The sequence below is a fragment of the Pleurodeles waltl genome, chromosome 3_1 (genome assembly GCF_031143425.1).
Source record: "Pleurodeles waltl isolate 20211129_DDA chromosome 3_1, aPleWal1.hap1.20221129, whole genome shotgun sequence".
Taxonomy (NCBI): Eukaryota; Metazoa; Chordata; class Amphibia; order Caudata; family Salamandridae; genus Pleurodeles; species Pleurodeles waltl.
This window is the reverse complement of record NC_090440.1, coordinates 1,988,326,517-1,988,346,958: the sequence shown is the minus strand read 5'-3', so window position 1 is coordinate 1,988,346,958 and position 20,442 is coordinate 1,988,326,517. Positions and strand designations below refer to the sequence as shown.

Sequence of the window (20,442 nt, the reverse complement as noted above, 5' to 3'; positions counted from 1 at the left end):
CCTGCAAAATCCTGTGGAACCTGCCGTTTTGTTTCAAGTTTTCCCCATTTTCCCTTGTGTAAGGCATTGCAGTAGTCCAAATGAGTGCTAATTAATGCTCTGCCTCTTAACATGTAAATCGATTTGCGTCAGGAAGTTGAACATCTCACCAAGATATCTGAGGATGACACTACCAGAGAAATCCATGTCTTGGCTTGAGCTTCAAAATGAAGGCTGTGAACAAGAATAATTCCCAGTGTTTTCACCACCTACACTTTCAGCACAGTATGATGTGAACTCAGAGGGCAAGTGTGTGCTGCTTTACTTGAACAGAGTAAGCGCTCTGGTGATTCTGTCCGATCTCCAGTAAAATTCACCCACTTCGTGCAGTCTGATAATGCGTAGCCATCTTGAAATGGTAATAATTGTCATTTAGTGCAGTGCCGAAAGCTCTGGAAGTAACGGTAGACTGTCTTTTTTGTGAGTTTACCAACTGTTTCTCTTACTTTTTAAACAAGTTAAAATGTGTTTGTTGCGGTAAACGAGAGCAGGAAAGGAAAGTATGGCTGCCGTTTCTTTACCTGTTTGAACTTTAACTTTCATACTGTAGTCCTCTGTCTGTTTCAGGAGCAGCCAACAGGTAACCTGTGTGTGTGTGTGTGTGTCTGTGTGTGAGACAGGGCCGGGAAAAGGCAGGCTGAATTTGATTGGTGGCTGATTTCTGATATGCAAATTTTTAAAGCATTGTGTCACCCGAGTTCTAGGGAGAACTCTTTCTTGCACAGAAATGCACGCGCATCTGCTGAATGCTATTTTGTGGTCTTATCTATATATTTATATGTTTTTTGACTTGATGCCCAACAGGTGCTTACTGTAGGTAAGAAGGGTTTCCACTTTTTCTGTCTGTGTGAGCTGGAAGTGGTTCAGGCAAGACTATACTTTCAGGGATCATTTCTATAGTTTTTAACTGAGGAAATGTGTTCGAAAGTGTCTGGTCTTCGCTAACCACGAGGAAGAGTTGTAGTGTTTTCTTCTGAGCGCGAAGCCAGTGGACAGTGTTGCATTTGTGCAGCTGCTGTCTGCTATTGATGAACGTTCCTCTCTTCTTTTACGAAGAACTGGAGGAAGGAAACACAAACTGAGTGGTTAGCTTCTTGTTTCAGTTTAAGAGAGTACAGCATTTTAAACTTCTTTTCTTGGATATTTGATGGTTGCCAGATTCTCACTTGACTTGTATTTGCAATCACCTCTTTTGGGCTTTTTTGGGGCTTTCTTTTATAAACTGAGCTTTTCAAACTGTCTTTCTAATCGTAATTTGGTACATTTAAGTAAGGAGGGTCTTTTCAAATGGACCCGGGGAAGATTTACTCACCTCTTACGCAACTCAGCAGGACAACTTGAGGATAAAACGTAGAGAAACAAAGATATTTCTCCTTGTTGCTCCTCAGTTGGGAAGGCGTACGCGTTCCCAGGTTTACTACTCTTAGTAAATCTGGGAATGCATGAAAGAGCATGGGTGGATGCCTAAGATCACCCACTCCCTACCCATGGAACGCCTTCCCGGCAAACAGTAACGCAAGGCAACGACTTGCGCTGCCATGGGTTACTCTAGATTTATTAAGACATGCAATGCCACGCAAGGTGGCCTTGCGTGGTTTAGTAAACCTCACTGATGCCCTGGTGTTGCCTTACGCTGTGATAACGCAAGCGTTTCATAAATCTGGGCCTCTATGTTTGATCTATTTTTAGAGTTTAGACATCTTCCACACAATTAGTGCCGCTCAGTGGCTTATCGCCCTGTCGAATTGACGTGGGGAAAAGGGGCTTTCTAATGCTAGTTAGTCTTTTTAGACTAAAACCAAGAGTAACACCCTGGTCACAGGTCCTAAAATGTATAAGGCTGTTGAGGATCTTAGACCGATGAGGACAAAGAACGCCGTCTTGGGCATTTGCTAAGGTGTTGCACGGGGACTCGCATAGCACAAAGTAACGTAAGCGTAAAGGATTGCATCTGATTACTTACCATAAAAGCCTGTAGGCGCAGCAGAAAATCATTCAGCTTCCCAGGAACGCTCGCACAACCTCTAGTACATCAAGGGCTAGATGTCTTAGGACATTGGAATTTTTTAAGATTCATTGGGGACAGTGAAGTTGCAACAATCAAATAATGGTTGGAATAAGCCATCTGGTCTAATATTCTAGCAAATGTCGTTTTTTTGGCTTTCCTGTTTAATTTAAAGCATTCTTACCTCATTGAACGAAATGTTGAGCTGTCAGCATAGGCGTCGTTCCTCTGCTGTCACATTAGTTAAATGCCCTGTCCCCTCGCTTTTGTCAATAACTCTCAACAGAAGACGTTTAATGATCCCTTTGGGCCCCTAATAATGTTCTCGTATGCTATATTAGAACACTGCAAGATTGATAGCCTCATGAAGAAAATCGGAATGCCAGCAGCTTTTAAACAGTAGAATAATCCCTGTACCTTGAAAATGGTAAAGCTGCAATGTGTGGAACCCCGGAGGCCGCCATTTTGGAGTTCAAACATGCCCCAATGCCGGGGAAACGAGGTGGGTGGGTTGGCGGCAGAGCGTGAATTGGAGAAGGTTCCGCTCTGGCGGCAGGCCAGTTGAGTGCTTCAAAACTTTGCCTAATCTTGGCTTTATAGGAGCCAGGAGCGTAGCCCGACTGCCTTCCCAGCAATGTCCTTTTTTAAAATAATGAAATAAATAGATAAGTAAATATAAAAACAAAAAACAAAGTAAGACTAAATTGTGGTACCCTCTAGCCTGCTGGAAGAGGGGATGTGGACTGTTTTTCGCCTTCAACTTGAGCCTGTCGTGCTGAAGCAATACTTTAGTTAGCGGCATAGACCACAGCAGCAGTTTTTAAAGTCTGTATCACTTACCATCTGAGAGCTAAGCCAGATGGCAGCAAAAATGCTGTTGTGACATCTTCCTGTGCCACTGGAACAGAGTGGCATAGCGTTATAAAAAGTTTCTGAAGAAAGAAACTGGAACTAGTGGGGCATATTTAAGAGAGGCTTGCACTGCAGTTGCGTGACTTCTAGTGACGCAACAGCGGTCAGACCTTTTAACCATATCTAGGAGATCACGCAAAGCCACTTGGCGTGGCTTTGAATAGTCCCGTAGATAGTGATTAAGGCAAGGCATTGTAAAGCGGTGCGCTGGCTTACTCTGCATTAGGGAGGCGATCCAAGGGCTTTGCAGTGTGTGTTCCAACGCAACACCCATGTTGTTAGACGCATCCCCAAATTTACAGAGCCATGTAAATCTGGGAATGCACCAACACCTTACCCCTCCCCAGGGGAGGGTCAGTGAGGAGAAATATCTTTATTTCTCTTTGTTGTTTCCCCTTTCTATGTGTGCTGCGTTTTGCAGCACGCATAGGAAAAGGGAAAAGCCTCCCAAGATTGTTTTTGTGTAGGAAGGTGCCTCTTCCTTCACAAAAACAATTTTGCCTACAACGCAGACAACCTTGCACCATGGTGCAAGGTTGCCGGCGCTGGCTCTAGGCAGTCAAAATGGCTCCAGCGCAGTGGAAAAGGACAGTATTGCATACATATAACACATTATTGCCCGTTTTCTTTGACACAGGGCACAGCAATGTGACTTGCTGTGCTGCCCTGCGCCAAAATGTCGTAAATCTGCCCCAGTGTTTGTAAGTGTCAGAGAGTTGTTGCAGAAAAGCCCTGATCTGGAAAGGAAGGGCAGAGTTGTATTTATGAAACAACTGTCTTTTGTTGATGGCTGTTCCTTTCTTCATTTGAGGAAGGGCTGGATGACGGATACATTCACTGAAATGTTCGGTTCCTATTCTGAAGAATACTAGGATCAAAATTGTCCCGACAAGGATTCACTCCCCGGTGAACGGAATCTTCTGTACAAGAAAAATAAACCGTGTTTTGGATACTTCTATAATACAGAGATGCCTAAAAGTCATGGGGCCTGGAAAAGCTGCATATGTTCAAAGCGGCTGGTAGGACAAGGTGTTGCTGATGTGAAGGCTTTCTTTGATGTCCAGGTATTCAGAGCTCATCTGAAAGTGGTAGGTTCCGTTGTAACCCGTGGTTCCTGCGGAATGCCATCGCCTTGTAAGGGTCTTACACGTGAACTGGGGGAGAGTTACTTTGTTTGGGGAGACTGATTGAAGACATTGCCATACATTTGATCTGTGGTGCAACTTTTCAAAATGTAAAGGTAGGTTGCTTGCTACACCTTTTGTTTCCATACTTGCAAACCTACCAGGTCGTTTCTCATTCACTAGCAATCAGTATCACGCTTTCGGCACATTGAAAGGTCATAATCTGAACCAAATATTCTGATTGAAAACTGTCTTCCTGCAAAATCCTGTGGAACCTGCCGTTTTGTTTCAAGTTTTCCCCATTTTCCCTTGTGTAAGGCATTGCAGTAGTCCAAATGAGTGCTAATTAATGCTCTGCCTCTTAACATGTAAATCGATTTGCGTCAGGAAGTTGAACATCTCACCAAGATATCTGAGGATGAAACTACCAGAGAAATCCATGTCTTGGCTCGAGCTTCAAAATGAAGGCTGTGAACAAGAATAATTCCCAGTGTTTTCACCACCTACACTTTCAGCACAGTATGATGTGAACTCAGAGGGCAAGTGTGTGCTGCTTTACTTGAACAGAGTAAGCGCTCTGGTGATTCTGTCCGATCTCCAGTAAAATGCACCCACTTCGTGCAGTCTGATAATGCGTAGCCATCTTGAAATGGTAATAATTGTCATTTAGTGCAGTGCCGAAAGCTCTGGAAGTAACGGTAGACTGTCTTTTTTGTGAGTTTACCAACTGTTTCTCTTACTTTTTAAACAAGTTAAAATGTGTTTGTTGCGGTAAACGAGAGCAGGAAAGGAAAGTATGGCTGCCGTTTCTTTACCTGTTTGAACTTTAACTTTCATACTGTAGTCCTCTGTCTGTTTCAGGGGCAGCCAACAGGTAACCTGTGTGTGTGTGTGTGTCTGTGTGTGAGACAGGGCCGGGAAAAGGCAGGCTGAATTTGATTGGTGGCTGATTTCTGATATGCAAATTTTTAAAGCATTGTGTCACCCGAGTTCTAGGGAGAACTCTTTCTTGCACAGAAATGCACGCGCATCTGCTGAATGCTATTTTGTGGTCTTATCTATATATTTATATGTTTTTTGACTTGATGCCCAACAGGTGCTTACTGTAGGTAAGAAGGGTTTCCACTTTTTCTGTCTGTGTGAGCTGGAAGTGGTTCAGGCAAGACTATACTTTCAGGGATCATTTCTATAGTTTTTAACTGATGAAATGTGTTCGAAAGTGTCTGGTCTTCGCTAACCACGAGGAAGAGTTGTAGTGTTTTTTTCTGAGCGCGAAGCCAGTGGACAGTGTTGCATTTGTGCAGCTGCTGTCTGCTATTGATGAACGTTCCTCTCTTCTTTTACGAAGAACTGGAGGAAGGAAACACAAACTGAGTGGTTAGCTTCTTGTTTCAGTTTAAGAGAGTACAGCATTTTAAACTTCTTTTCTTGGATATTTGATGGTTGCCAGATTCTCACTTGACTTGTATTTGCAATCACCTCTTTTGAGCTTTTTGGGGGCTTTCTTTTATAAACTGAGCTTTTCAAACGGTCTTTCTAATCGTAATTTGGTACATTTAAGTAAAGAGGGTCTTTTCAAATGGACCCGGGGAAGGGGAAGATTTACTCACCTTTTACGCAACTAGAGAAACAAAGATATTTCTCCTTGTTGCTCCTCAGTTGGGAAGGCGTACGCGTTCCCAGGTTTACTACTCTTAGTAAATCTGGGAATGCATGAAAGAGCATGGGTGGATGCCTAAGATCACCCACTCCCTACCCATGGAACGCCTTCCCGGCAAACAGTAACGCAAGGCAGCGACTTGCGCTGCCATGGGTTACTCTAGATTTATTAAGACATGCAATGCCACGCAAGGTGGCCTTGCGTGGTTTAGTAAACCTCACTGATGCCCTGGTGTTGCCTTACGCTGTGATAACGCAAGCGTTTCATAAATCTGGGCCTCTATGTTTGATCTATTTTTAGAGTTTAGACATCTTCCACACAATTAGTGCCGCTCAGTGGCTTATCGCCCTGTCGAATTGACGTGGGAAAAAGGGGCTTTCTAATGCTAGTTAGTCTTTTTAGACTAAAACCAAGAGTAACACCCTGGTCACAGGTCCTAAAATGTATAAGGCTGTTGAGGATCTTAGACCGATGAGGACAAAGAACGCCGTCTTGGGCATTTGCTAAGGTGTTGCACGGGGACTCGCATAGCACAAAGTAACGTAAGCGTAAAGGATTGCATCTGATTACTTACCATAAAAGCCTGTAGGCGCAGCAGAAAATCATTCAGCTTCCCAGGAACGCTCGCACAACCTCTAGTACATCAAGGGCTAGATGTCTTAGGACATTGGAATTTTTTAAGATTCATTGGGGACAGTGAAGTTGCAACAATCAAATAATGGTTGGAATAAGCCATCTGGTCTAATATTCTAGCAAATGTCGTTTTTTTGGCTTTCCTGTTTAATTTAAAGCATTCTTACCTCATTGAACGAAATGTTGAGCTGTCAGCATAGGCGTCGTTCCTCTGCTGTCACATTAGTTAAATGCCCTGTCCCCTCGCTTTTGTCAATAACTCTCAACAGAAGACGTTTAATGATCCCTTTGGGCCCCTAATAATGTTCTCGTATGCTATATTAGAACACTGCAAGATTGATAGCCTCATGAAGAAAATCGGAATGCCAGCAGCTTTTAAACAGTAGAATAATCCCTGTACCTTGAAAATGGTAAAGCTGCAATGTGTGGAACCCCGGAGGCCGCCATTTTGGAGTTCAAACATGCCCCAATGCCGGGGAAACGAGGTGGGTGGGTTGGCGGCAGAGCGTGAATTGGAGAAGGTTCCGCTCTGGCGGCAGGCCAGTTGAGTGCTTCAAAACTTTGCCTAATCTTGGCTTTATAGGAGCCAGGAGCGTAGCCCGACTGCCTTCCCAGCAATGTCCTTTTTTAAAATAATGAAATAAATAGATAAGTAAATATAAAAACAAAAAACAAAGTAAGACTAAATTGTGGTACCCTCTAGCCTGCTGGAAGAGGGGATGTGGACTGTTTTTCGCCTTCAACTTGAGCCTGTCGTGCTGAAGCAATACTTTAGTTAGCGGCATAGACCACAGCAGCAGTTTTTAAAGTCTGTATCACTTACCATCTGAGAGCTAAGCCAGATGGCAGCAAAAATGCTGTTGTGACATCTTCCTGTGCCACTGGAACAGAGTGGCATAGCGTTATAAAAAGTTTCTGAAGAAAGAAACTGGAACTAGTGGGGCATATTTAAGAGAGGCTTGCACTGCAGTTGCGTGACTTCTAGTGACGCAACAGCGGTCAGACCTTTTAACCATATCTAGGAGATCACGCAAAGCCACTTGGCGTGGCTTTGAATAGTCCCGTAGATAGTGATTAAGGCAAGGCATTGTAAAGCGGTGCGCTGGCTTACTCTGCATTAGGGAGGCGATCCAAGGGCTTTGCAGTGTGTGTTCCAACGCAACACCCATGTTGTTAGACGCATCCCCAAATTTACAGAGCCATGTAAATCTGGGAATGCACCAACACCTTACCCCTCCCCAGGGGAGGGTCAGTGAGGAGAAATATCTTTATTTCTCTTTGTTGTTTCCCCTTTCTATGTGTGCTGCGTTTTGCAGCACGCATAGGAAAAGGGAAAAGCCTCCCAAGATTGTTTTTGTGTAGGAAGGTGCCTCTTCCTTCACAAAAACAATTTTGCCTACAACGCAGACAACCTTGCACCATGGTGCAAGGTTGCCGGCGCTGGCTCTAGGCAGTCAAAATGGCTCCAGCGCAGTGGAAAAGGACAGTATTGCATACATATAACACATTATTGCCCGTTTTCTTTGACACAGGGCACAGCAATGTGACTTGCTGTGCTGCCCTGCTCCAAAATGTCGTAAATCTGCCCCAGTGTTTGTAAGTGTCAGAGAGTTGTTGCAGAAAAGCCCTGATCTGGAAAGGAAGGGCAGAGTTGTATTTATGAAACAACTGTCTTTTGTTGATGGCTGTTCCTTTCTTCATTTGAGGAAGGGCTGGATGACGGATACATTCACTGAAATGTTCGGTTCCTATTCTGAGGAATACTAGGATCAAAATTGGCCCGACAAGGATTCACTCCCCGGTGAACGGAATCTTCTGTACAAGAAAAATAAACCGTGTTTTGGATACTTCTATAATACAGAGATGCCTAAAAGTCATGGGGCCTGGAAAAGCTGCATATGTTCAAAGCGGCTGGTAGGACAAGGTGTTGCTGATGTGAAGGCTTTCTTTGATGTCCAGGTATTCAGAGCTCATCTGAAAGTGGTAGGTTCCGTTGTAACCCGTGGTTCCTGCGGAATGCCATCGCCTTGTAAGGGTCTTACACGTGAACTGGGGGAGAGTTACTTTGTTTGGGGAGACTGATTGAAGACATTGCCATACATTTGATCTGTGGTGCAACTTTTCAAAATGTAAAGGTAGGTTGCTTGCTACACCTTTTGTTTCCATACTTGCAAACCTACCAGGTCGTTTCTCATTCACTAGCAATCAGTATCACGCTTTCGGCACATTGAAAGGTCATAATCTGAACCAAATATTCTGATTGAAAACTGTCTTCCTGCAAAATCCTGTGGAACCTGCCGTTTTGTTTCAAGTTTTCCCCATTTTCCCTTGTGTAAGGCATTGCAGTAGTCCAAATGAGTGCTAATTAATGCTCTGCCTCTTAACATGTAAATCGATTTGCGTCAGGAAGTTGAACATCTCACCAAGATATCTGAGGATGAAACTACCAGAGAAATCCATGTCTTGGCTTGAGCTTCAAAATGAAGGCTGTGAACAAGAATAATTCCCAGTGTTTTCACCACCTACACTTTCAGCACAGTATGATGTGAACTCAGAGGGCAAGTGTGTGCTGCTTTACTTGAACAGAGTAAGCGCTCTGGTGATTCTGTCCGATCTCCAGTAAAATGCACCCACTTCGTGCAGTCTGATAATGCGTAGCCATCTTGAAATGGTAATAATTGTCATTTAGTGCAGTGCCGAAAGCTCTGGAAGTAACGGTAGACTGTCTTTTTTGTGAGTTTACCAACTGTTTCTCTTACTTTTTAAACAAGTTAAAATGTGTTTGTTGCGGTAAACGAGAGCAGGAAAGGAAAGTATGGCTGCCGTTTCTTTACCTGTTTGAACTTTAACTTTCATACTGTAGTCCTCTGTCTGTTTCAGGGGCAGCCAACAGGTAACCTGTGTGTGTGTGTGTGTCTGTGTGTGAGACAGGGCCGGGAAAAGGCAGGCTGAATTTGATTGGTGGCTGATTTCTGATATGCAAATTTTTAAAGCATTGTGTCACCCGAGTTCTAGGGAGAACTCTTTCTTGCACAGAAATGCACGCGCATCTGCTGAATGCTATTTTGTGGTCTTATCTATATATTTATATGTTTTTTGACTTGATGCCCAACAGGTGCTTACTGTAGGTAAGAAGGGTTTCCACTTTTTCTGTCTGTGTGAGCTGGAAGTGGTTCAGGCAAGACTATACTTTCAGGGATCATTTCTATAGTTTTTAACTGAGGAAATGTGTTCGAAAGTGTCTGGTCTTCGCTAACCACGAGGAAGAGTTGTAGTGTTTTCTTCTGAGCGCGAAGCCAGTGGACAGTGTTGCATTTGTGCAGCTGCTGTCTGCTATTGATGAACGTTCCTCTCTTCTTTTACGAAGAACTGGAGGAAGGAAACACAAACTGAGTGGTTAGCTTCTTGTTTCAGTTTAAGAGAGTACAGCATTTTAAACTTCTTTTCTTGGATATTTGATGGTTGCCAGATTCTCACTTGACTTGTATTTGCAATCACCTCTTTTGGGCTTTTTGGGGGCTTTCTTTTATAAACTGAGCTTTTCAAACGGTCTTTCTAATCGTAATTTGGTACATTTAAGTAAAGAGGGTCTTTTCAAATGGACCCGAGGAAGGGGAAGATTTACTCACCTTTTACGCAACTCAGCAGGACAACTTGAGGATAAAACGTAGAGAAACAAAGATATTTCTCCTTGTTGCTCCTCAGTTGGGAAGGCGTACGCGTTCCCAGGTTTACTACTCTTAGTAAATCTGGGAATGCATGAAAGAGCATGGGTGGATGCCTAAGATCACCCACTCCCTACCCATGGAACGCCTTCCCGGCAAACAGTAACGCAAGGCAGCGACTTGCGCTGCCATGGGTTACTCTAGATTTATTAAGACATGCAATGCCACGCAAGGTGGCCTTGCGTGGTTTAGTAAACCTCACTGATGCCCTGGTGTTGCCTTACGCTGTGATAACGCAAGCGTTTCATAAATCTGGGCCTCTATGTTTGATCTATTTTTAGAGTTTAGACATCTTCCACACAATTAGTGCCGCTCAGTGGCTTATCGCCCTGTCGAATTGACGTGGGGAAAAGGGGCTTTCTAATGCTAGTTAGTCTTTTTAGACTAAAACCAAGAGTAACACCCTGGTCACAGGTCCTAAAATGTATAAGGCTGTTGAGGATCTTAGACCGATGAGGACAAAGAACGCCGTCTTGGGCATTTGCTAAGGTGTTGCACGGGGACTCGCATAGCACAAAGTAACGTAAGCGTAAAGGATTGCATCTGATTACTTACCATAAAAGCCTGTAGGCGCAGCAGAAAATCATTCAGCTTCCCAGGAACGCTCGCACAACCTCTAGTACATCAAGGGCTAGATGTCTTAGGACATTGGAATTTTTTAAGATTCATTGGGGACAGTGAAGTTGCAACAATCAAATAATGGTTGGAATAAGCCATCTGGTCTAATATTCTAGCAAATGTCGTTTTTTTGGCTTTCCTGTTTAATTTAAAGCATTCTTACCTCATTGAACGAAATGTTGAGCTGTCAGCATAGGCGTCGTTCCTCTGCTGTCACATTAGTTAAATGCCCTGTCCCCTCGCTTTTGTCAATAACTCTCAACAGAAGACGTTTAATGATCCCTTTGGGCCCCTAATAATGTTCTCGTATGCTATATTAGAACACTGCAAGATTGATAGCCTCATGAAGAAAATCGGAATGCCAGCAGCTTTTAAACAGTAGAATAATCCCTGTACCTTGAAAATGGTAAAGCTGCAATGTGTGGAACCCCGGAGGCCGCCATTTTGGAGTTCAAACATGCCCCAATGCCGGGGAAACGAGGTGGGTGGGTTGGCGGCAGAGCGTGAATTGGAGAAGGTTCCGCTCTGGCGGCAGGCCAGTTGAGTGCTTCAAAACTTTGCCTAATCTTGGCTTTATAGGAGCCAGGAGCGTAGCCCGACTGCCTTCCCAGCAATGTCCTTTTTTAAAATAATGAAATAAATAGATAAGTAAATATAAAAACAAAAAACAAAGTAAGACTAAATTGTGGTACCCTCTAGCCTGCTGGAAGAGGGGATGTGGACTGTTTTTCGCCTTCAACTTGAGCCTGTCGTGCTGAAGCAATACTTTAGTTAGCGGCATAGACCACAGCAGCAGTTTTTAAAGTCTGTATCACTTACCATCTGAGAGCTAAGCCAGATGGCAGCAAAAATGCTGTTGTGACATCTTCCTGTGCCACTGGAACAGAGTGGCATAGCGTTATAAAAAGTTTCTGAAGAAAGAAACTGGAACTAGTGGGGCATATTTAAGAGAGGCTTGTACTGCAGTTGCGTGACTTCTAGTGACGCAACAGCGGTCAGACCTTTTAACCATATCTAGGAGATCACGCAAAGCCACTTGGCGTGGCTTTGAATAGTCCCGTAGATAGTGATTAAGGCAAGGCATTGTAAAGCGGTGCGCTGGCTTACTCTGCATTAGGGAGGCGATCCAAGGGCTTTGCAGTGTGTGTTCCAACGCAACACCCATGTTGTTAGACGCATCCCCAAATTTACAGAGCCATGTAAATCTGGGAATGCACCAACACCTTACCCCTCCCCAGGGGAGGGTCAGTGAGGAGAAATATCTTTATTTCTCTTTGTTGTTTCCCCTTTCTATGTGTGCTGCGTTTTGCAGCACGCATAGGAAAAGGGAAAAGCCTCCCAAGATTGTTTTTGTGTAGGAAGGTGCCTCTTCCTTCACAAAAACAATTTTGCCTACAACGCAGACAACCTTGCACCATGGTGCAAGGTTGCCGGCGCTGGCTCTAGGCAGTCAAAATGGCTCCAGCGCAGTGGAAAAGGACAGTATTGCATACATAAAAACACATTATTGCCCGTTTTCTTTGACACAGGGCACAGCAATGTGACTTGCTGTGCTGCCCTGCTCCAAAATGTCGTAAATCTGCCCCAGTGTTTGTAAGTGTCAGAGAGTTGTTGCAGAAAAGCCCTGATCTGGAAAGGAAGGGCAGAGTTGTATTTATGAAACAACTGTCTTTTGTTGATGGCTGTTCCTTTCTTCATTTGAGGAAGGGCTGGATGACGGATACATTCACTGAAATGTTCGGTTCCTATTCTGAGGAATACTAGGATCAAAATTGGCCCGACAAGGATTCACTCCCCGGTGAACGGAATCTTCTGTACAAGAAAAATAAACCGTGTTTTGGATACTTCTATAATACAGAGATGCCTAAAAGTCATGGGGCCTGGAAAAGCTGCATATGTTCAAAGCGGCTGGTAGGACAAGGTGTTGCTGATGTGAAGGCTTTCTTTGATGTCCAGGTATTCAGAGCTCATCTGAAAGTGGTAGGTTCCGTTGTAACCCGTGGTTCCTGCGGAATGCCATCGCCTTGTAAGGGTCTTACACGTGAACTGGGGGAGAGTTACTTTGTTTGGGGAGACTGATTGAAGACATTGCCATACATTTGATCTGTGGTGCAACTTTTCAAAATGTAAAGGTAGGTTGCTTGCTACACCTTTTGTTTCCATACTTGCAAACCTACCAGGTCGTTTCTCATTCACTAGCAATCAGTATCACGCTTTCGGCACATTGAAAGGTCATAATCTGAACCAAATATTCTGATTGAAAACTGTCTTCCTGCAAAATCCTGTGGAACCTGCCGTTTTGTTTCAAGTTTTCCCCATTTTCCCTTGTGTAAGGCATTGCAGTAGTCCAAATGAGTGCTAATTAATGCTCTGCCTCTTAACATGTAAATCGATTTGTGTCAGGAAGTTGAACATCTCACCAAGATATCTGAGGATGAAACTACCAGAGAAATCCATGTCTTGGCTCGAGCTTCAAAATGAAGGCTGTGAACAAGAATAATTCCCAGTGTTTTCACCACCTACACTTTCAGCACAGTATGATGTGAACTCAGAGGGCAAGTGTGTGCTGCTTTACTTGAACAGAGTAAGCGCTCTGGTGATTCTGTCCGATCTCCAGTAAAATGCACCCACTTCGTGCAGTCTGATAATGCGTAGCCATCTTGAAATGGTAATAATTGTCATTTAGTGCAGTGCCGAAAGCTCTGGAAGTAACGGTAGACTGTCTTTTTTGTGAGTTTACCAACTGTTTCTCTTACTTTTTAAACAAGTTAAAATGTGTTTGTTGCGGTAAACGAGAGCAGGAAAGGAAAGTATGGCTGCCGTTTCTTTACCTGTTTGAACTTTAACTTTCATACTGTAGTCCTCTGTCTGTTTCAGGAGCAGCCAACAGGTAACCTGTGTGTGTGTGTGTGTGTCTGTGTGTGAGACAGGGCCGGGAAAAGGCAGGCTGAATTTGATTGGTGGCTGATTTCTGATATTCAAATTTTTAAAGCATTGTGTCACCCGAGTTCTAGGGAGAACTCTTTCTTGCACAGAAATGCACGCGCATCTGCTGAATGCTATTTTGTGGTCTTATCTATATATTTATATGTTTTTTGACTTGATGCCCAACAGGTGCTTACTGTAGGTAAGAAGGGTTTCCACTTTTTCTGTCTGTGTGAGCTGGAAGTGGTTCAGGCAAGACTATACTTTCAGGGATCATTTCTATAGTTTTTAACTGAGGAAATGTGTTCGAAAGTGTCTGGTCTTCGCTAACCACGAGGAAGAGTTGTAGTGTTTTCTTCTGAGCGCGAAGCCAGTGGACAGTGTTGCATTTGTGCAGCTGCTGTCTGCTATTCATGAACGTTCCTCTCTTCTTTTACGGAGAACTGGAGGAAGGAAACACAAACTGAGTGGTTAGCTTCTTGTTTCAGTTTAAGAGAGTACAGCATTTTAAACTTCTTTTCTTGGATATTTGATGGTTGCCAGATTCTCACTTGACTTGTATTTGCAATCACCTCTTTTGAGCTTTTTGGGGGCTTTCTTTTATAAACTGAGCTTTTCAAACGGTCTTTCTAATCGTAATTTGGTACATTTAGGTAAAGAGGGTCTTTTCAAATGGACCCGGGGAAGGGGAAGATTTACTCACCTTTTACGCAACTCAGCAGGACAACTTGAGGATAAAACGTAGAGAAACAAATATATTTCTCCTTGTTGCTCCTCAGTTGGGAAGGAGTACGCGTTCCCAGGTTTACTACTCTTAGTAAATCTGGGAATGCATGAAAGAGCATGGGTGGATGCCTAAGATCACCCACTCCCTACCCATGGAACGCCTTCCCGGCAAACAGTAACGCAAGGCAGCGACTTGCGCTGCCATGGGTTACTCTAGATTTATTAAGACATGCAATGCCACGCAAGGTGGCCTTGCGTGGTTTAGTAAACCTCACTGATGCCCTGGTGTTGCCTTACGCTGTGATAACGCAAGCGTTTCATAAATCTGGGCCTCTATGTTTGATCTATTTTTAGAGTTTAGACATCTTCCACACAATTAGTGCCGCTCAGTGGCTTATCGCCCTGTCGAATTGACGTGGGAAAAAGGGGCTTTCTAATGCTAGTTAGTCTTTTTAGACTAAAACCAAGAGTAACACCCTGGTCACAGGTCCTAAAATGTATAAGGCTGTTGAGGATCTTAGACCGATGAGGACAAAGAACGCCGTCTTGGGCATTTGCTAAGGTGTTGCACGGGGACTCGCATAGCACAAAGTAACGTAAGCGTAAAGGATTGCATCTGATTACTTACCATAAAAGCCTGTAGGCGCAGCAGAAAATCATTCAGCTTCCCAGGAACGCTCGCACAACCTCTAGTACATCAAGGGCTAGATGTCTTAGGACATTGGAATTTTTTAAGATTCATTGGGGACAGTGAAGTTGCAACAATCAAATAATGGTTGGAATAAGCCATCTGGTCTAATATTCTAGCAAATGTCGTTTTTTTGGCTTTCCTGTTTAATTTAAAGCATTCTTACCTCATTGAACGAAATGTTGAGCTGTCAGCATAGGCGTCGTTCCTCTGCTGTCACATTAGTTAAATGCCCTGTCCCCTCGCTTTTGTCAATAACTCTCAACAGAAGACGTTTAATGATCCCTTTGGGCCCCTAATAATGTTCTCGTATGCTATATTAGAACACTGCAAGATTGATAGCCTCATGAAGAAAATCGGAATGCCAGCAGCTTTTAAACAGTAGAATAATCCCTGTACCTTGAAAATGGTAAAGCTGCAATGTGTGGAACCCCGGAGGCCGCCATTTTGGAGTTCAAACATGCCCCAATGCCGGGGAAACGAGGTGGGTGGGTTGGCGGCAGAGCGTGAATTGGAGAAGGTTCCGCTCTGGCGGCAGGCCAGTTGAGTGCTTCAAAACTTTGCCTAATCTTGGCTTTATAGGAGCCAGGAGCGTAGCCCGACTGCCTTCCCAGCAATGTCCTTTTTTAAAATAATGAAATAAATAGATAAGTAAATATAAAAACAAAAAACAAAGTAAGACTAAATTGTGGTACCCTCTAGCCTGCTGGAAGAGGGGATGTGGACTGTTTTTCGCCTTCAACTTGAGCCTGTCGTGCTGAAGCAATACTTTAGTTAGCGGCATAGACCACAGCAGCAGTTTTTAAAGTCTGTATCACTTACCATCTGAGAGCTAAGCCAGATGGCAGCAAAAATGCTGTTGTGACATCTTCCTGTGCCACTGGAACAGAGTGGCATAGCGTTATAAAAAGTTTCTGAAGAAAGAAACTGGAACTAGTGGGGCATATTTAAGAGAGGCTTGCACTGCAGTTGCGTGACTTCTAGTGACGCAACAGCGGTCAGACCTTTTAACCATATCTAGGAGATCACGCAAAGCCACTTGGCGTGGCTTTGAATAGTCCCGTAGATAGTGATTAAGGCAAGGCATTGTAAAGCGGTGCGCTGGCTTACTCTGCATTAGGGAGGCGATCCAAGGGCTTTGCAGTGTGTGTTCCAACGCAACACCCATGTTGTTAGACGCATCCCCAAATTTACAGAGCCATGTAAATCTGGGAATGCACCAACACCTTACCCCTCCCCAGGGGAGGGTCAGTGAGGAGAAATATCTTTATTTCTCTTTGTTGTTTCCCCTTTCTATGTGTGCTGCGTTTTGCAGCACGCATAGGAAAAGGGAAAAGCCTCCCAAGATTGTTTTTGTGTAGGAAGGTGCCTCTTCCTTCACAAAAACAATTTTGCCTACAACGCAGACAACCTTGCACCATGGTGCAAGGTTGCCGGCGCTGGCTCTAGGCAGTCAAAATGGCTCCAGCGCAGTGGAAAAGGACAGTATTGCATACATATAACACATTATTGCCCGTTTTCTTTGACACAGGGCACAGCAATGTGACTTGCTGTGCTGCCCTGCGCCAAAATGTCGTAAATCTGCCCCAGTGTTTGTAAGTGTCAGAGAGTTGTTGCAGAAAAGCCCTGATCTGGAAAGGAAGGGCAGAGTTGTATTTATGAAACAACTGTCTTTTGTTGATGGCTGTTCCTTTCTTCATTTGAGGAAGGGCTGGATGACGGATACATTCACTGAAATGTTCGGTTCCTATTCTGAAGAATACTAGGATCAAAATTGTCCCGACAAGGATTCACTCCCCGGTGAACGGAATCTTCTGTACAAGAAAAATAAACCGTGTTTTGGATACTTCTATAATACAGAGATGCCTAAAAGTCATGGGGCCTGGAAAAGCTGCATATGTTCAAAGCGGCTGGTAGGACAAGGTGTTGCTGATGTGAAGGCTTTCTTTGATGTCCAGGTATTCAGAGCTCATCTGAAAGTGGTAGGTTCCGTTGTAACCCGTGGTTCCTGCGGAATGCCATCGCCTTGTAAGGGTCTTACACGTGAACTGGGGGAGAGTTACTTTGTTTGGGGAGACTGATTGAAGACATTGCCATACATTTGATCTGTGGTGCAACTTTTCAAAATGTAAAGGTAGGTTGCTTGCTACACCTTTTGTTTCCATACTTGCAAACCTACCAGGTCGTTTCTCATTCACTAGCAATCAGTATCACGCTTTCGGCACATTGAAAGGTCATAATCTGAACCAAATATTCTGATTGAAAACTGTCTTCCTGCAAAATCCTGTGGAACCTGCCGTTTTGTTTCAAGTTTTCCCCATTTTCCCTTGTGTAAGGCATTGCAGTAGTCCAAATGAGTGCTAATTAATGCTCTGCCTCTTAACATGTAAATCGATTTGCGTCAGGAAGTTGAACATCTCACCAAGATATCTGAGGATGAAACTACCAGAGAAATCCATGTCTTGGCTTGAGCTTCAAAATGAAGGCTGTGAACAAGAATAATTCCCAGTGTTTTCACCACCTACACTTTCAGCACAGTATGATGTGAACTCAGAGGGCAAGTGTGTGCTGCTTTACTTGAACAGAGTAAGCGCTCTGGTGATTCTGTCCGATCTCCAGTAAAATGCACCCACTTCGTGCAGTCTGATAATGCGTAGCCATCTTGAAATGGTAATAATTGTCATTTAGTGCAGTGCCGAAAGCTCTGGAAGTAACGGTAGACTGTCTTTTTTGTGAGTTTACCAACTGTTTCTCTTACTTTTTAAACAAGTTAAAATGTGTTTGTTGCGGTAAACGAGAGCAGGAAAGGAAAGTATGGCTGCCGTTTCTTTACCTGTTTGAACTTTAACTTTCATACTGTAGTCCTCTGTCTGTTTCAGGGGCAGCCAACAGGTAACCTGTGTGTGTGTGTGTGTCTGTGTGTGAGACAGGGCCGGGAAAAGGCAGGCTGAATTTGATTGGTGGCTGATTTCTGATATGCAAATTTTTAAAGCATTGTGTCACCCGAGTTCTAGGGAGAACTCTTTCTTGCACAGAAATGCACGCGCATCTGCTGAATGCTATTTTGTGGTCTTATCTATATATTTATATGTTTTTTGACTTGATGCCCAACAGGTGCTTACTGTAGGTAAGAAGGGTTTCCACTTTTTCTGTCTGTGTGAGCTGGAAGTGGTTCAGGCAAGACTATACTTTCAGGGATCATTTCTATAGTTTTTAACTGAGGAAATGTGTTCGAAAGTGTCTGGTCTTCGCTAACCACGAGGAAGAGTTGTAGTGTTTTCTTCTGAGCGCGAAGCCAGTGGACAGTGTTGCATTTGTGCAGCTGCTGTCTGCTATTGATGAACGTTCCTCTCTTCTTTTACGAAGAACTGGAGGAAGGAAACACAAACTGAGTGGTTAGCTTCTTGTTTCAGTTTAAGAGAGTACAGCATTTTAAACTTCTTTTCTTGGATATTTGATGGTTGCCAGATTCTCACTTGACTTGTATTTGCAATCACCTCTTTTGAGCTTTTTGGGGGCTTTCTTTTATAAACTGAGCTTTTCAAACGGTCTTTCTAATCGTAATTTGGTACATTTAAGTAAAGAGGGTCTTTTCAAATGGACCCGGGGAAGGGGAAGATTTACTCACCTTTTACGCAACTCAGCAGGACAACTTGAGGATAAAACGTAGAGAAACAAAGATATTTCTCCTTGTTGCTCCTCAGTTGGGAAGGCGTACGCGTTCCCAGGTTTACTACTCTTAGTAAATCTGGGAATGCATGAAAGAGCATGGGTGGATGCCTAAGATCACCCACTCCCTACCCATGGAACGCCTTCCCGGCAAACAGTAACGCAAGGCAGCGACTTGCGCTGCCATGGGTTACTCTAGATTTATTAAGACATGCAATGCCACGCAAGGTGGCCTTGCGTGGTTTAGTAAACCTCACTGATGCCCTGGTGTTGCCTTACGCTGTGATAACGCAAGCGTTTCATAAATCTGGGCCTCTATGTTTGATCTATTTTTAGAGTTTAGACATCTTCCACACAATTAGTGCCGCTCAGTGGCTTATCGCCCTGTCGAATTGACGTGGGAAAAAGGGGCTTTCTAATGCTAGTTAGTCTTTTTAGACTAAAACCAAGAGTAACACCCTGGTCACAGGTCCTAAAATGTATAAGGCTGTTGAGGATCTTAGACCGATGAGGACAAAGAACGCCGTCTTGGGCATTTGCTAAGGTGTTGCACGGGGACTCGCATAGCACAAAGTAACGTAAGCGTAAAGGATTGCATCTGATTACTTACCATAAAAGCCTGTAGGCGCAGCAGAAAATCATTCAGCTTCCCAGGAACGCTCGCACAACCTCTAGTACATCAAGGGCTAGATGTCTTAGGACATTGGAATTTTTTAAGATTCATTGGGGACAGTGAAGTTGCAACAATCAAATAATGGTTGGAATAAGCCATCTGGTCTAATATTCTAGCAAATGTCGTTTTTTTGGCTTTCCTGTTTAATTTAAAGCATTCTTACCTCATTGAACGAAATGTTGAGCTGTCAGCATAGGCGTCGTTCCTCTGCTGTCACATTAGTTAAATGCCCTGTCCCCTCGCTTTTGTCAATAACTCTCAACAGAAGACGTTTAATGATCCCTTTGGGCCCCTAATAATGTTCTCGTATGCTATATTAGAACACTGCAAGATTGATAGCCTCATGAAGAAAATCGGAATGCCAGCAGCTTTTAAACAGTAGAATAATCCCTGTACCTTGAAAATGGTAAAGCTGCAATGTGTGGAACCCCGGAGGCCGCCATTTTGGAGTTCAAACATGCCCCAATGCCGGGGAAACGAGGTGGGTGGGTTGGCGGCAGAGCGTGAATTGGAGAAGGTTCCGCTCTGGCGGCAGGCCAGTTGAGTGCTTCAAAACTTTGCCTAATCTTGGCTTTATAGGAGCCAGGAGCGTAGCCCGACTGCCTTCCCAGCAATGTCCTTTTTTAAAATAATGAAATAAATAGATAAGTAAATATAAAAACAAAAAACAAAGTAAGACTAAATTGTGGTACCCTCTAGCCTGCTGGAAGAGGGGATGTGGACTGTTTTTCGCCTTCAACTTGAGCCTGTCGTGCTGAAGCAATACTTTAGTTAGCGGCATAGACCACAGCAGCAGTTTTTAAAGTCTGTATCACTTACCATCTGAGAGCTAAGCCAGATGGCAGCAAAAATGCTGTTGTGACATCTTCCTGTGCCACTGGAACAGAGTGGCATAGCGTTATAAAAAGTTTCTGAAGAAAGAAACTGGAACTAGTGGGGCATATTTAAGAGAGGCTTGCACTGCAGTTGCGTGACTTCTAGTGACGCAACAGCGGTCAGACCTTTTAACCATATCTAGGAGATCACGCAAAGCCACTTGGCGTGG

At 43.8% G+C, this 20,442-nt stretch overlaps 5 non-coding genes across 5 annotated transcripts; all 5 read left to right on the top strand.

Moving 5' to 3' along the window:
• Positions 1–908: 908 nt before the first annotated feature.
• LOC138286061 (small nucleolar RNA U3) lies at positions 909–1,126 on the top strand. The gene has a single exon (XR_011201757.1). It is a non-coding gene; the product is annotated as a small nucleolar RNA U3 (small nucleolar RNA).
• A 4,115-nt stretch (positions 1,127–5,241) lies between these two features.
• On the top strand, positions 5,242–5,459 carry LOC138286130 (small nucleolar RNA U3). Its single transcript, XR_011201824.1, has one exon. It is a non-coding gene; the product is annotated as a small nucleolar RNA U3 (small nucleolar RNA).
• A 4,094-nt stretch (positions 5,460–9,553) lies between these two features.
• On the top strand, positions 9,554–9,771 carry LOC138286060 (small nucleolar RNA U3). The gene has a single exon (XR_011201756.1). It is a non-coding gene; the product is annotated as a small nucleolar RNA U3 (small nucleolar RNA).
• Positions 9,772–13,895: 4,124 nt separating this feature from the next.
• LOC138286165 (small nucleolar RNA U3) lies at positions 13,896–14,113 on the top strand. Its single transcript, XR_011201856.1, has one exon. It is a non-coding gene; the product is annotated as a small nucleolar RNA U3 (small nucleolar RNA).
• Positions 14,114–18,234: 4,121 nt separating this feature from the next.
• Positions 18,235–18,452, top strand: LOC138286059 (small nucleolar RNA U3). Its single transcript, XR_011201755.1, has one exon. It is a non-coding gene; the product is annotated as a small nucleolar RNA U3 (small nucleolar RNA).
• The last annotated feature ends 1,990 nt before the right edge of the window (positions 18,453–20,442 follow it).